The 15692-nt window shown below is 41.3% G+C and overlaps 1 protein-coding gene across 1 annotated transcript in view; it reads right to left on the minus strand.

Annotated features, from left to right (window-relative positions):
- The window catches only part of GTF2E2 (general transcription factor IIE subunit 2), a gene marked incomplete at its 5' end in the record, with an annotated part of 1036543 nt that overhangs the window by 243085 nt on the left and 777766 nt on the right, over positions 1–15692 (minus strand). The window lies entirely within an intron of this gene.

The raw sequence follows: 15692 nt of genomic DNA on the forward strand, positions 1-15692 counted from the left end.
TGAGATCTGATCATAAACTAATCTCACTGGAAATCCACATCCCGCCCCCACCCCAAACAAAAAAAGACCATAGTGAAGAACTTCTCTAAAGCAAACTTCACACTACTCAAGACTGGTGTGGTATCCTTCAAGGCCCCTGAGCCAGAGGAAACCACAACCCAAGCTGCGGAAGCCCTTACAAATGCCTTCTATGAACACCTCCAGGACTGCATGGATCAGGCAATCCCAAATAAAACCAAGACTCTTTCCACAAAGGGCAAACGTCCAGTCTGGTGGACCCCAGCCATTAACAAACTTTACAATAAGAGGAGAAAGCTATTACATGATAGAACAAAATCCATAAAAGGGAAGTCACCCTGATCATTATTAGTAAAAAATACGAGCACTCATAAAATCAACTAAGGCCAATTTTGAGAGAAAATTGCCATGGATTCAAAGGACAATCATAAGGCCTTTTTCAGCTATGTTAGGAACCTGGGTGGAAACTCCCAGATATGCTCAGAATTAGTCCAAAATGATACAAAAATCACTGAACCCACAGACATTGCCAACATACTGGCAGACAGGTTCAGTGCAAACTTCACCCCTCTCCCCTAAAGGAGAGATAACTATCCCAGCCGAGTGTAGCCTCCCGGACATCTCAAATGCGCAGGTGAAAGCTGCTCTCTCTAAAGCTAAAAACACAGCATCACTGGGACCGGATGGTGTCCCCGGCTGTGTGCTACACGAGCTAAATGAGGAATTAAACCCACACATAAGGCAGCTGTTTAATCTCAGCCTTACCACAGGATACGTGCCCAAGGAGTGGCGTACGGCAACTGTGGTCCCAACTCCACAAAGGCGGCCTCACGGACCCTGGTAATTACCGCCCCATAAGTTTAACAAGTCTAGTCTGCAAAGCTATGGAGAGGATCATAATGGAGCTCATAAACAAAGATATAGGGGACTTGCAGACATTGGACCCGACCCAGTTTGGCTTTGTCAAGGGAAGATCATGCCTTTTGAACTTGGTCGACTTCTTCGAAACAGTCACCAAGGCCATTGATGAGGGAAAGGCAGTCCATACAGCCTACCTTGACCTTGTAAAGGCTTTCGACACAATACCCCACTCGGGTATTGTAGAAAAACTTACCAGCTTAAATGTAAACCCATATGTCACAAGATGGGTTGCAAACTGGCTTAAGGACAGAACCCACAGGGTTAGAGTTGCTGGCGCTGTGTCAGACTCCAAGCCGGTCACAAGTGGTGTCCCACAGGGCTCGGTCCTTGGCCCCCTATTGTTTGGCATCTACTTCTCAGAAGTACAAGCCAACATGGGAGGACTTTGGCTGACAAAGTTTGCAGACGACTGCAAACTGGGCGCCATAGTGGAAAGTGCATCGGACACGGATATCCTTCAGAAGGGACTCACGGAAACAGATAGCTGGTGCCAGAGCCATGGCCTTAAGTTAAACGCCAAAAAATGTATAGTCATACCCTTTGGGAAAAACAAGGTAACCCCAAGCTACCATATAGGTGGCAATCCACTAAGCACAGAAGAGGTTATCAGGGACCTGGGGACTCAGGTTGACAGTGGCCTTTCTTTTGACACTCACATTGCTAAAGTGGTTAGAAAGACCTTCTACATTGCCCACCTGATCATGAAGGGATTCACATCCAGATCTAGTGAGGTCATTGTTCCCCTGTACTCTTCACTTATCAGACCAATGATCGAGTACAATGCCCCATTCGGGATGTATCTCACCCGACATCTGCAGCAATTGGAGAGACCCCAAAAGTTCCTCACCAAAAGGATAAAGGGACTCCAAAATCTGTCATATGCTGCCAGATTGAAGAAACTCCAGCTCTATTCAGTCGCATACCGTCTGCTCAGAGGTGACATGTGCCTGACATACAAGGCCATGTCCAACCCGGAATTAATGGACATGCTCCACCTCAAAAAATCCAAATCCACCAAAACCACTAGAGCAAGCGACTTAAACCTTAGCACGGATATAAATAGGACGTGCTGGAGGGATAGATTTGTCACTCAGAGACTCCCTATGCTGTGGAATAAAATCCCGGTCCATGTGAGGCAGAGCACCTCGCTGACTCTGTTCAAGAGAAATCTAGACCTGTGGATGGGAGATCGTAGGTTTACCCCGGGAATCATATCTGTGTCACTGCTGGACAGAGGCACAACAAACTAATGGGCACAGTATTTTTTCATATAAGGGGTGGCGTAAGCCACAAAAATTTGGGCTAGGCTTATAAATGCCTTAGGGCAGATAGCCTAGTATAAACCTATGAACCTATGAACCTATGATTAGCCCACAAACTTTACACATTCCTGTCAAACATTTGCATTTACTGTATGGAGTCCATGCTATAAAGTTACATCAAATAGTATTGTCTATTTACACATCACTGCTAGCACCTTTAGTGCTTTCTGTGGCTCTATGAATTCTCGCCCTTTCTGCTTACAATAGGTGAGGCACCTACCTCTGTCTCAGGCCAAGATAACGGTGTGTTAACCTCCACTTGTCTAATGGACATTACCTGCATATACAATAAGTTTAAGAAGACATTGGAGGAAAGACTTGCATAACAAAAATATAAGTGGCTTGACCATGGCATAAAGAAATACAGGCCAGATAATAACACTCAAAGTTCAGTTAGTGGTATAAGCACTAGATGTTACAGGTGGTAGGCATCTCTCTCATGATTCTGGCAGTGGCCAGGACATGCAGGGACTGCCTGGCTGAAGGGAGGGGCTAGCCTGTAGGCATGTCTGCCCAGGGCCAGGGGTGGTTACCCTTCCAGATTCACACCTAACTGACAACCCAGCCTAACAGAGATATCCTCATACAAGGAGAAGGGTAAGGGACAAAAGTGAACCAAGCAAGCTACTGAGAGCAGAACTGGTGTCTCTCCAGGTTCACTCTGTTCCCATGCACCAAACTTCTGACCTTGAGAAACATAAGGCAGCACACAGTCTGGTAAGGTATACAAGTAGTCGGCTTACACCATACACAGTTTTCTTTTCTTATCATTTTTGTGACTCTGGTACTCTGTATGGTCACAGTCTAGTGTTCACTACAGATGTCTCCAAGTAATGTTTTATTAGCTTGCTTTTCATAAGCATTTCTGAGAACCCTTATTTATTTATTAATAAAATGTATTCTACCTCCTGGGTTTGTACTTTTTTTTTTTTAATTACAGAGACTCCAAAGATTGTATATCCTCTTTCTCTTTGCCTAACTTATAGTTAACTACATTTAATCTTTCTATAATCTCAAAAGGCCTCTACCACTGGGCAAGAAATATGTTTTCTGTGAAGGGTACTAGCACTACTACCCAATATCCCAAGTTAACTTCTCTAAGTCATGTATTCTCATTGTAAACCTGGTGTTGTATGTCCTAGGTTCTCGGTTTGTGCCTCCTTACTATGGTTATTGCCAGCTTTAATCAGTCCTGCAAAACAACACAGTGTACCATCATACTTTTAAATGGCATCTTTTCCTCTTCCGAAAATTAGTTATCAATGCCAAACAGCATTTTGATGTACCTGATGTAGAGAAGTTCAAATGAGGTAAAGGCATGTGAAGCTTGTGGCATTTCTGAGTCTGCAAACAGGAAGCAGGGTAATAACTGGTCCTAGTTTTTCCATCTGCATCAATAACTTTCTTTAGCATGGCTTTACGTGTTTTATTAAACATATTAACTCATCACGCTTTGGATGTAGATGGATATCTTCAACTGTGACTTTAAAGAACTGACATAAGTAATGCAGTACCACTGACATAAGAGTGTGCATCTAGTCAGGAAGCATTTCCTTAGAGATGCTACGCTAGAGAATAACAGTACCAGATCCATGGCAATATGCTTAGCATTAACTTTGTGTAACAGCATTGCCTCTGGAAATTTGGAAGCACAGTCCATTATGATTAGTATGTACTGATGCCCACTGTTTGTCTTTACTAATAACCCAACAATGTCCACAGCAATACATTCAAATAGTACTTCTATGACTGGCATTGGATCAAGGGATTTACTCATCCATGATGAGGTGCAATTTTCTGGCATTCTGGACAAGGATCACCAAGTTTTCTAGCACTTTCAATATGTCTGCCCAGTAAAACCTGGATAATAGTCTTACCTAGGTTTTTCTGTCCCCCAGATGGCCTCCTAACATGTGACTACTGATTAACTTCACTACTGAGTTTTGGCACTAGTAAATGATACTGCATTTCTTCCATTTCTTTACTTATTCTATATAAGAGATAAGAGAAATAATGGGAACATCATATTTACTTTCTTTTGTTATAACCTTGAATACAGTCTCTCTCTCTTGTCCTACTTAAAGTAACATCTGTACAGTCACTAAATCAAAGTTACTTTATTCAATAATTTGCCTTGGAGTGGAAAGTGCATCTTCCTCCCCCAAAAAGAACTGGTACTGTAGCTATGGTCTGGGTAAAAACTGCCTTCTGCTTTCCTTCTCTGCTATCAGTATAGGCATCATGAGTGCTCCTTTCTTTTAGGTTGCTCTCCCTCAACCTTAGTGTAAGTGACTACAACTTTCTCACTTTCTTTTCCTTCCAAATGTTGCTCTCATACTACAAAGGGTATTCCAGAGCACAATTTGTCATCATTTTTTTTTCTTGGTCTACAAATTTATGCTGCTTAATCTCCCTTCAATGTATTATCTGATTATACTAGCAGAAGTCGGCTCATATCTCTGCACTCTACTACTTATCTTACTTTACGTACTCTACTATCAATGTCCTCATTCAAGTGCCTTTCTTCTCCTATTTTTATCTTCTCTGTTTCTATGCTAACACTGCCTGTCAATTTATGTGTACAATTCAGTCTTAATCTGACTTTTACCTCAGAGTTTCCCATCAGTTCATCTTTAGTTCCTACACTGACATCTCTTATTATGTTACGACTGCCCTATTGTTGTGGCCTGCTTCTGAAAACACACAAGATCCTTTCTACTGGCTAACCACAACAAAACTATAGCTCCTTTTGTAGGTTTAAAGGTACCTCCCTTCAACTGGTTTGATTACAACTCTCTCTGTGAGCATCATTTCCTTGGATAAACCCTCCTCATTCTTACCTAAAATGGTTGTATCATGCTGCTACTCTACTTATTCTGAAAGGTAATAGCCTTCCACACTTTGCCTATGGCTTCTCCCCATGCCCCCAACACACACACACACACACACACACAGAGTTTTAAAATAGTGAAAACTGTTTCCTAACATTACATTGTGAGTTAAATCAGGAGTTATACTTACTGGGTGTAAATGTTTCTCCAAGATTATGTGAAACTGTACATGCATAAGGGATTACACTTTTCTGTCACCCTGAGCACAAACTACATCACACTTTTTAGTTGTTATTAATCTCATACTTACACAACAGACAATGGTTGTTTCTAATCTCATACTTACACAACAGGAAATCCTTGGCAAGGTAAATCATGCTTCCAAAATCTAACATGACTTGAACCTCCATTTTCTTGGAAAATATGGTATATTTTTCTAGCTTGACTGATTCCATAATGCTCAACATTCCATCTCCAAAATATGAAACACTAGAACACTACCTCTCATAATGTGGAACACATGCTAACAGCTTACCAACTTCAACTAAAAAGCTCACAATTGTCAAAATGTGTTATTTCATACTTACAAAAGCTTACTTTGATGAAGCAATGTGATTCAGTATTTGCCATGGCCATTAGATAAAACAACCTTTATCATGAATGTGTTACAGACCATTTGCTTGTTGATGTACTATGACTGTGACATTACCAGTGATCATCTGAAGAAGTCCTGGGGACCAAAGATGATGGAAAGACTTGAAAGTATGCATCACAGTCAACATTTCTTTTCAGCTGATGTGCTTTGGTCTATCTAAAGGCTTCCACAGACCTTGTACCTTTACCCTTCTAGAAACTACTCCCAAAGGACAATCTGATGTGTCTGTGAAGGCAGGTTTGTCTGGGGTCTGAGCAGAAATGGGGAGACCAGGGTTTAGTTGAATATGCTGTCTCCAACAAAGCATTTCCCTTTTATAAAGCCCCAAACTGGAATCTGATACTCCAGAGAATGCAAATGCTGGGTACATATGTTTTTTTTTCTTTTGAAACCATTCTATCTTTTTCATCTGTAATCTGGCAAGAGGTATAATGAGAATCACAGAAGCCATGAATACTAGGATCTTAAGAAAGAAAGTAAGAGAATGACTGGATAAGTTCACGGAAAAAAAATCCACACAAAAATCTTGCTTTATGTTGAAAAGACCTTTTGAAGAGAACAATCTATAAGGCTTCTTGGAAGCACAATCCTGTAATACCAAGACAAAGATGGCGACTCTTGGCATCTGGACAAGGACTTTGCAAAGATAAGCAAGTTGTAAGGAAAGAGGCAAATGCCATTCAGTCTGCAATAAGCTATGATTGAGGCTACACATTTTGTGACTAGCCTTGGAGGTGTACAGAAACCACGTGACCCAGAAACAGAGAATCTTAGAAAGTTCCTGAAGCCTGTGGCTATGGGAATACGGTGGCAAGCAACTTTTAAGTCTAGAATTACCAAATAACTTGTGAGGAATAAAACGTAGCAGGTTTTGTAAGATCGATTTGAACTTTGGAACCTTCACATACAGAATTAGAAATGAAAGCTCTAGTACTGGTTTCCAAGAAGCGTCTTTGTTTTGGTACCAAATACATTCAGTAATAGAGGCCTTTGCTCACTTTGAATTTAAGGTACTTGTTCTATGACTCCCTGGGTATGTAAAGAATAAAGAACCCAAGGAAAATTTTTTTTTTGTTTGGAGGCTGCTGAGGTAGTCCCCTTAAAGGAGATTTTGTGTTCAGTACCATATGTAACCTTCATGCATCACTTTTAACACCCAATAGTTTGAAACAATCTTGTGCCAAATGGGAATGTTGAAAGTTTTTGGTGATAGATTTACAGAGATATTGAGAGATACCGGTGGGGGGAGAGGAAAGATGGTAAAGAATGCTGGCACAGTCATTCTGTGTTATTTGCCCATCCCTTCTTCCTAAAAGAACCCTTATTTTTGTTTTCTTTTGTTATCCTCTGCCCATCTATTTTTGTATTTTGTTTGCCAGTTTGTTTATATGTTTTGTTTTGTGTAAGAGCGGGACCACCTGTATGACTTGTATTCGGGTATGTGAAATACCTTGGAAACTACCGAAATTAATTTCTGTCATTTATCATATTGCTTGAGACTCTGGGTAGCAGAAGAGCCAATTAATAATGTGTTATCTACAGCTGAATCCAAGACTTCAGATTTGACCTCATCAGCAAACTTTTGATTAAGTACCTAAGCATATCATCTCAACACTGTGGAAGTAGCAGTGCCTCCAGGACAGTATCTATACAATCAAACACTCTTTAAAACATGCTCAAATACTCAAGAATTGGTAGAAACAAAGTTGGTTTAAAACTTCCTTCTGCAGGAAGAGTAGAAGCCAATACCCTCTGACTGTCCAAATGACAAACCATGTATTTCCATATATATGGTTACGGTTCCTTATATAACTTATCTGCTTTTTGAAGACTGAAGGCTGGGTAACAGAATATGTACAGGCAGCATTCAATATATCCTCCAGGGCTGGCAGTGTAGAAAGCATTGGAGAAGAATGAGGTAAATCCATTTGTAACATACTATATCTCCTCGGTTCAGGAGGAACATCTATTACTTCCCATACAATACAGCATTTATCCTAGTAAAGGTCTGATTAAAAGACTATTCCACCAGGAGGATAAGAATTAAAGTCTTCCTCACAATCAGAGAGCTTGGCTTAGAAGTTTACAAGAGAAGAATCCCTACCTCTGTCAAAATCAGAATAATCAGACGGTTTCCTCAGGAATAGTTTTATGGGGAATGCCTATGTGTAAAGGATTCTGTATACCAGAATTTAATGTCTACCTTTTACAGCAGTAATAACTTTAACAGAAGAACAATGCTGAACTTTTTTAACAGGAGTTTCAGCATTACAGAATCAACTTGAAGGAGGTATGTCAGTCTGGTCTACTGGTCTCTTGCCCTGGTTACCCCAAGAAGAATCTCCCAGAATGTTTCTCGGATCTAGAGAAGATTTTTTTCCAATCCCATATCAGGCATGGCAACTGTCGAAGAGGATGTGGATGACCTCTGGTTCATGCTGGCTGAAAGGACTACAACAGAGAAAGAAACAGAAATATGTGATTGGTCTGAGAAACAGCCAGTGACCACTGCAGTTTCATTCACTATCTGCTGAGGTGCATCCTCCGTCAGCAAGAACAGCAAGGATGCCTTGGTAAATGATTTTTTTTTCTTTCTAGGTATTGTGGGAGAAGAACCAGATGGATGGAATAAGTATCCATGCTGTAACCAAGGAAGAACCAAAAGTGTTACGCGAAGCTGGAACAAGGCAGTTAGAAAGTAAGTTATCACTGAGTACTCGCGACTGGTAACCATTTAAAATGTAAGGACAAGCTACAGCAAGTCCTGAAACACAGAGACCGACTGGCCAAAAAAAGCAGACTTGCATATAACAAGTCCAAGATGGACATTTCTCAGAACACTCCCTTTTCTCCACAGTAAGGTGATCTCAGAGTTGGTATATACAAGTCTGGGAGGAGCTTGCTCCAATGCAAAAAAGTAGTTTAAAGGAGAAAAGCGTTGGGCAAAATTCGTTCTTCTCCTGGATTTTTGGTCTTTTTTATTCAGCTTGAATGTACTTGGAATTTAAAGTGCTGACATTTCAATAAGGAGCCTTCACTTGCAGTACACTTACACTCACAATACATTTCCCTGGTCTGTTAGATTATAAAATGTAAAAGTAGAATAAAATGACCTTGTCAGTATTGTTCAACCCCTTACACACATACTCAAAATGGCATGTAGGTCATCACACAGTAAGCATAAGTAATACACCCACCCATTTCTATGTAAACTTTCCTGTTTCACAAAATTCAAATTTACATTAGGAATACACATTTTTTTTACAAAATATCCATCAGTACTGTTCAAAAACTTTTATATTCATTCATTTATTTATTTATTTAACATTTATTGACCGAGAAAGTCCAAATAGGACAGAGCCTATTTTCAGAGGAGGCCCGGGGAGAAACACTCCAGAAGCATGTCTTTGAAATGTGGCAGCAAACAGGAGAACACGGAGGAAACCCACACGAACAAAGGGAGACAAGCAGACTCTGCACAGAAGGCAACCCAACAGACAATCAAACAGGAGAACCTCTTGCTGCGAGGCAATAACGTTAACCACTGCACCGCCAGAATCAAAATGGCAGGTAGACTGTCACAGAATGAGCATAAGCATTATATGGACACAATGCCCTGTTCACTTCTCTGTAAAATTTTCTGTTCCACTAAATTTAAAGTTTATAAAAGTACTGTATGATTTTTTTTTTTACAAAATTAGCCTCAAATACCCTAATAAACATGGTAAGCTAAAAATAGTGATCTTAAGAAACTTCCAATACTCTGAAAAAATAACTGGTTTCTTAAAAGAGAAATACTGCTTTTAGTAAAAAAATCAGATTAAGTGCTATTTTTATTAAAATTCAAAAACCCCTGCTGAATGGGTTCCCCAATGGGGACATATCTGCTAGAAATTAAGCTCTTAGCCAACTGTTGCTCCTGTGAAGTCCAAGAGGTACGTCTTCTCAAGAGGCAAAAAAATATTGAAGAAACCTTCACTCTGGCTAATCCCCAAGAGTGAAATCATCAGTCAATCAGCAGTCAAAGTGAAGGAGTTGGGGGAGCCAAACCTTTTTTGAAGCTGGCTGACATGTTTACTGGGCTACTACAGCAGTGGGAATGATGAAAAAAAAAAGTTATGCTCTTACCATAATGTCCCATTTGTGTTGTCGATCTTCATTTATCCTTGACGTGTGGAACTCATTTCTGAGTCTCGTAACTGGCTCTGCCGTTATAACAGCTCACACAAATCAAAAACTCCTGAGCTAAGTCCCTAGCCAGAAAGACTCTCTTCAGATTACCTCAGACAGAGGTTGCAGCTATAAAGAAGAACAGGGAAAAGTATTACTAGAACCACTGTAGAGGCTACGTCCAAGGTCATACATGAAGTAACAAATAACCAGGACTAAGATCCATTCCTTCAAGGAGTCTGAAGGAGGGGGTGTCAAGAATAAATGAAGATCGATGCACAGATGGAACATTATAGTAAATCCCTAACTTCTTTATCCAATGTTGTCAATCTTCATTTATCCTTGACGTATAGGACAGAGTCCCCAGCTACCTTGTATCTTGGGGAGGCCTTATGGAAGGATATTCCTGACCACCACCACAGAACCAAAAGATGCTCTTCCCCTGGAGACTAAATTCACTTTGTAATGAGTGATAAAGGTATGTGGAGAAGCCCAAGTCACGGCTGCACATATGTCATCCATGGAAGCCTTAGAGGAAAACAGCAGACGTGGCTGCGTTTTAAATGGGGCTGTTAATTGGAGGTTTTTCTTTCTGTAAATAAAGGTAATGCATTCGCTTAACCACTTAGACAATATGACCTTTGAAACCGGTTTACCCGTGGAAGGCCCTGAAAGGAAACAAATAACTGCTCAGACTTTAAAATACAATTGCCTGTGAACATCTAATAAATATAAGCAGTATTCTCCCTTGTTAAAAAATTAGGGAAGAATACTGGCAATTCAATGGATTGATTAATGTTAGCTTCAGACACAACCTTTGGAAGAAAGGATGGATTGGTTCTTAGTCATACCCTGTCTTTATGAAAAATCAAATATGGAGGTTTTGAGGATAATGTGTGAATCTCTGAAATCCTCCTAGTGGATGTAACGGTCATTAAGAAAATGGTCTTCCATGAAAGATATTTCAAATCACAGGTAGCCGCTGGCTCAAAGGGGGATTGGACCAAGGATTGCAAAACTATAGTAAGATCCCAAGGAACGAGGGATTCCCTATAAGGTGGCTTTAACGTTAAGGCTCCTTTTAGAAAAAACATGTACAGTCTATGTGAAATTAAAGATTGTCCTTCAAAACCATTATAGAAATTAGAAATAGCAGCAAGCTGAACTTTGATGGTAGAAGAAGCTCCTTGTTTGAAGAGCGTAGACAAAAATTGTAAACCCTTTTCAACTGATGCTGAGGAAGGAGCAAATCCATTATCCCATGGCCATATGGAAAATCCTATCCATTTGCTGAGGTAGAGTTTCCTTGTGGACGGTTTATGGGAAGCTAACAAAAGTGTTTGAACTGGGGAAAGTAAGTTATTTCACTTGGCAATCAACGGAACTGAAGCAAACAAGTTGTAAGCTTGAGGTTTTTAAGGTTGGAGTGAACTACTCCTTAAGGATGGGGCAGGAGATCTGGATCAGAGTCCATGGATGCTGAAGTAGACAACGTCAAGAAAGGGGAACCAGACTTGCAGAGGCCAAAATGGGGCAACAAGAATCACTCTGCTCCTCAACCTTATGGCTTTCTTTAAGAAAAGGGGTATTAGAAGAACGGGAGAAAAGGCATAGAGTAGTCCCGAGGGCCAATTGTGAAGGAAAGTATCTATCGGGGACTCCCTATGAGGGGGTATTAGGGCAAAGTAGCTGCTGCACTTCTTCTGGGAGGAAGCAAACAGGTCACAGCAAGGTTGGCCCCAGCGACAAAAAATCTCCGTCACTCTAGGATTGAGAGACCACTCATGAGGTAGGAGGATGCATCTGCTCAATTTGTCTGCTATCACGTTCAAGCTCCCCGAGATGTGTGTTGCTACCAGAAAGCCTCCTTCCAGTTTGAAGAGATCACCCACTGCCACACCCTGAGGGCTACTCAACACAGGGGGTAACACCTGGTTCCGCCTTGCTTGCTGATGTATCAGATGACTGACATGTTGTCTGACTGAACTGCAATTATTTCTAGAGGAAGGGCAATTTGAAAGGCTTTCAATGCTAAGAGCACTGTCCTCAGTTCCAGAACACTGATATGAAGGTTGGCCTCTATCGGGGACCAAGTGCCTTGGACTGTTCTTCCCTGAAAAGCCCCCCCCACACACACTTGATCTGGGAGGCATTTGTGGTCACTATGCCCTGGGGATGAGGTGAAACAAATGGTTGGCCCAAAAGAATTTCCTCGGATTCCATCCACCAAGATAAATACTTCTTTCAATGATTGGTAATTCGGATGAGGTGAGTCAGGGTATAAGTGAGGACATACCATTGGGAGGACAGAAGCCAATGTAAAATTCTCATGTGGAACCTTGCTAGTGGTACTAATGTGATGGCCGCTACCAACGATCCTGGTGCCTGCAGAACTAGCAATGCTGGAAAATTGTTGTTGGACAGAATAATGTCTACCTGAGATCTTACTTTCTGAGGTCTGCGAAGAGTAAGGAGGTTATGCAAGAGGATGTATTCAGGCAGGCTTCCTATGAACTCCAATTGCTGGGTTGGACTTGGTTGAGATTTGGTGAGATTTACCATTATACCTATATGAGAGCAAATGTGTAGGGTGAAATCTGTTGTCTGTTCAAGTAGACGCCTGGTGGGAGCAGTAAGGAGCCAGTCATCCAAATATGGAAACACTCTGAATCCTTGAAGTCTCAGGTGAGCTGCTCCTGCTGCCATACACTTGGTGAACACCCAGGAGGCTGGGGTGGGACCAAAGGACAGGGCTCTGAACTGATAATGACTGGCTCCCAGCTAGAATTGGTGGAACCTCCTGGAGCGTTTGTCCAATTTTATGTGGTACCATGCATCCTGGAGATCTACAAAGCACAGCCAATCGTCTTTCCCTAAGAAAGGGAGAATACATTGAACCGTGACCATCTGGAATTTTGTCTGTTGAACAAACTTGTTTAGAACACTGAGATCCAAAATTGGTCTCCAGTCCTCTGTCTTTCTTGGCACCAAAAAGAAACTTGAGTAGAATCTGGATCCTATCTGGTCTAGTGGAGCTTCTTGGATGACTTATTTTTTGCAGCTTTTGAATTTCCAGAGCTGCCTGATCCCTCTGATTAGGTGGAGCATCAGGGATACTTTGTCGAGTTTTTTGGAGTGAGAACGAAAGGAATATAGTAACCTCTGGCAATGATCCTTAGCACCCAAACATCTGTGGTTATTTTTTTGCCAGGCTAGTGACTGCAAGGATAGAGAGGAATGTCTGGTGGAGTCTTTGGAGAAAAGGTCCCATCTCCAGAAGAGAGTGAAGCCTGGGAAGAAGTGAAAAGACCCCTTGCTACGAGGAGCCGATTCCCCCCACCTCACAACGTCGACTTCCATCAAATTCCTAGAGGAATGGATTGAAAAGGCTGAAGGAGATTCTGGCTTCTCTAAAAAGGGACTTGGAAGTTGACTCACAAATGGATCTACTGATGGGGAATACTCAGTTCTAGGAACCAAAAGGAATCATGGTTTGAATAGAGCTAATGGCGCCGGGGAAGGAACTGGTGCCAAAAATACCATTGGCACCATAACTGGCACCAAGGAAGGAGAGGTGACTTGAAAGGTTAGTGCTGAGGTGGACGGCACTGAAACGTGAGGTGCCGAGGTTGTTACTGCAACCAGAACCAATGGGGACAGTTCTGTAGAATTTTTGGTATCCAACTTCGGTTCCATAGTAGGTGTGGAAGCCGAAGATTTAGATCTCTTATGTACCAGAGCAGATGGGACACTGGCAGCAAGAGACTCCTATTCTTAGCATGTTCAGTTTTTGAGGAAGGGGAAGACTATGACGATGGAAAAGACGCATTGGATTTTGCTATTCTAAGCTGACCAGACAAAGCCTCAAAGGATGTTTTTATCAGACCTTTCAAAATAAGCTTATTCTTCCTCTCTACGAGGGCCTGGAGACTAAAAGCTTGACAGATATCGCACTGTTGTTGTAAATGCGCCAGGCTCTAGCAAAAAACACAAGATGAATGCCCATCAGAATTGGGCATTTTTCTACCACAACCAGAACACTGTTTGAAGCCAGTTGTACCTTTGCTCATATCTGTCATGTTGACTGGAAAAAATAAATCAATGGCAGACAACACTCTCACTAAATATCCACACACACAGAAAAAGAGAGGAAACAGAGAAGGGCTACCAACAATGGTAAACCAAAACTACCAGAGGTAGGAGTACAGGGATAGTACTATCAGCAATGGTAGGCCAGATACCACACGGTAAAGAGGGAGAAAAAGGGATAGTGCACCCACTCAAAAGAAGCAACTAATATTAACAAAGAAAACTACCAAAAATAAGATACAAGTAAAGCTAACTGGATAGTAGAAAAAAGGCTTTAGAAAATTGATAGTATTGATAGAAGAAATAATAAAATTACACTTATCTCAAGGAGAGTTCAGCTGACGCATCTTTAAGAGAAGAGCGGCAAACGAGATCTGGGGTAATCTGGAGAGATGCATCCTGATTAGAGCTGGTTTGAGAAAGGTGTTATAATACTCAAAACGGAGTTCCACACGTCAAGGATGAATGAAGACTGACAACATCATACCATCTGTTTGCTTCCTACATAGCCTCCTGCTTCAGCATGGCAATGAATCAGTGAGGCATATGCTGCATCTAAGAACCAAGAAGCTGTAAAAATCCTGGCTTAATTTTCCATTTTGTGACTATAGGACAGATCTAAGGCAAAATCAAGAACAGAAGTAGGAAATGTGCTGACTTATTCTTTTTCAGCTTAAGAAATGGCGTAGTACATGGAAGACTTAAGGAAAAAACACTCCTGCATACGATAGGAACAGGCTTGGGCATTTTCTGGTAAAGGAAAACTCTACCTTAAATCTAAACCAGTGTTGTTGTTGTGTCTTTCGGCTTTTCCCAGTTAGGGGTCGCCACAGCGTGACTCCGGTCCGCTAATGATTGGCAGTAGATTTTTATGTGCCGAGTAGCCAGCCCTGATGCACAACCTTTAACGAAGGTACGCCCATTCATGCATGTCTCCACGCAGAAGACGCTCAAGCTGAGAATCGAACCGGGCAGTGTCTTACTGTGAGGCGACAACGCTACTGAAGCACCACTACCACAGTCTTAAACAGTGTACAGTTGTATATTTCACCACATCTTAATATTCTATGAACTACTAATGCACCAGAATCACTCCAAGAATTTCTAAATATAGTTTATTACATTCCCATGATTGTCAAACTGCAACACCGACATGACTTTGCCTTTCCGTCTCTGTATCCCCCCTTCCTCCCAGCATAAAGTTTTGGACCCTACAGTACACCATAGCAAAGATCCTTTTCTCATCCACATGTTACAGAGATAGTGCTGCGAGTCAATTGCTTTTTTTACAATGGTCTATGAAAGCTGAGTCAGTCCTTTTTTAAATGAATTACTGTGGCAATACAGTTGCATGCAACTTACCGTAACAGTAGATAATCAAGAGGTGGGTCAGGATTGGTAAAGGTCACCAAAACTCTTGGACTTTACCCACACTCAATGCAAGGTATGAAATATGTCAGTTTTGTTCATGCATAGATGACAGATGTCACTTCAAAGAGCTAGTACAGCAAATATCATCTGTCTGTAAATTTGATAATGTGCTCAATTTTTTGTGAGCAAATGGATAAAAGCAACATATCATGGTCAAAAATGAGAGTATTTACTAGTCTGTTTACGCACTGTTACTCTAACAACTAACTTTTTGGAAAAAAAAGTTTCATTTTAGCTGTTTATAGTACTTTAATG

Source organism: Protopterus annectens, chromosome 17.part0, assembly GCF_019279795.1.
Source record: "Protopterus annectens isolate FY-2018-M chromosome 17.part0, PAN1.0, whole genome shotgun sequence".
Lineage (NCBI taxonomy): Eukaryota > Metazoa > Chordata > Ceratodontiformes > Protopteridae > Protopterus > Protopterus annectens.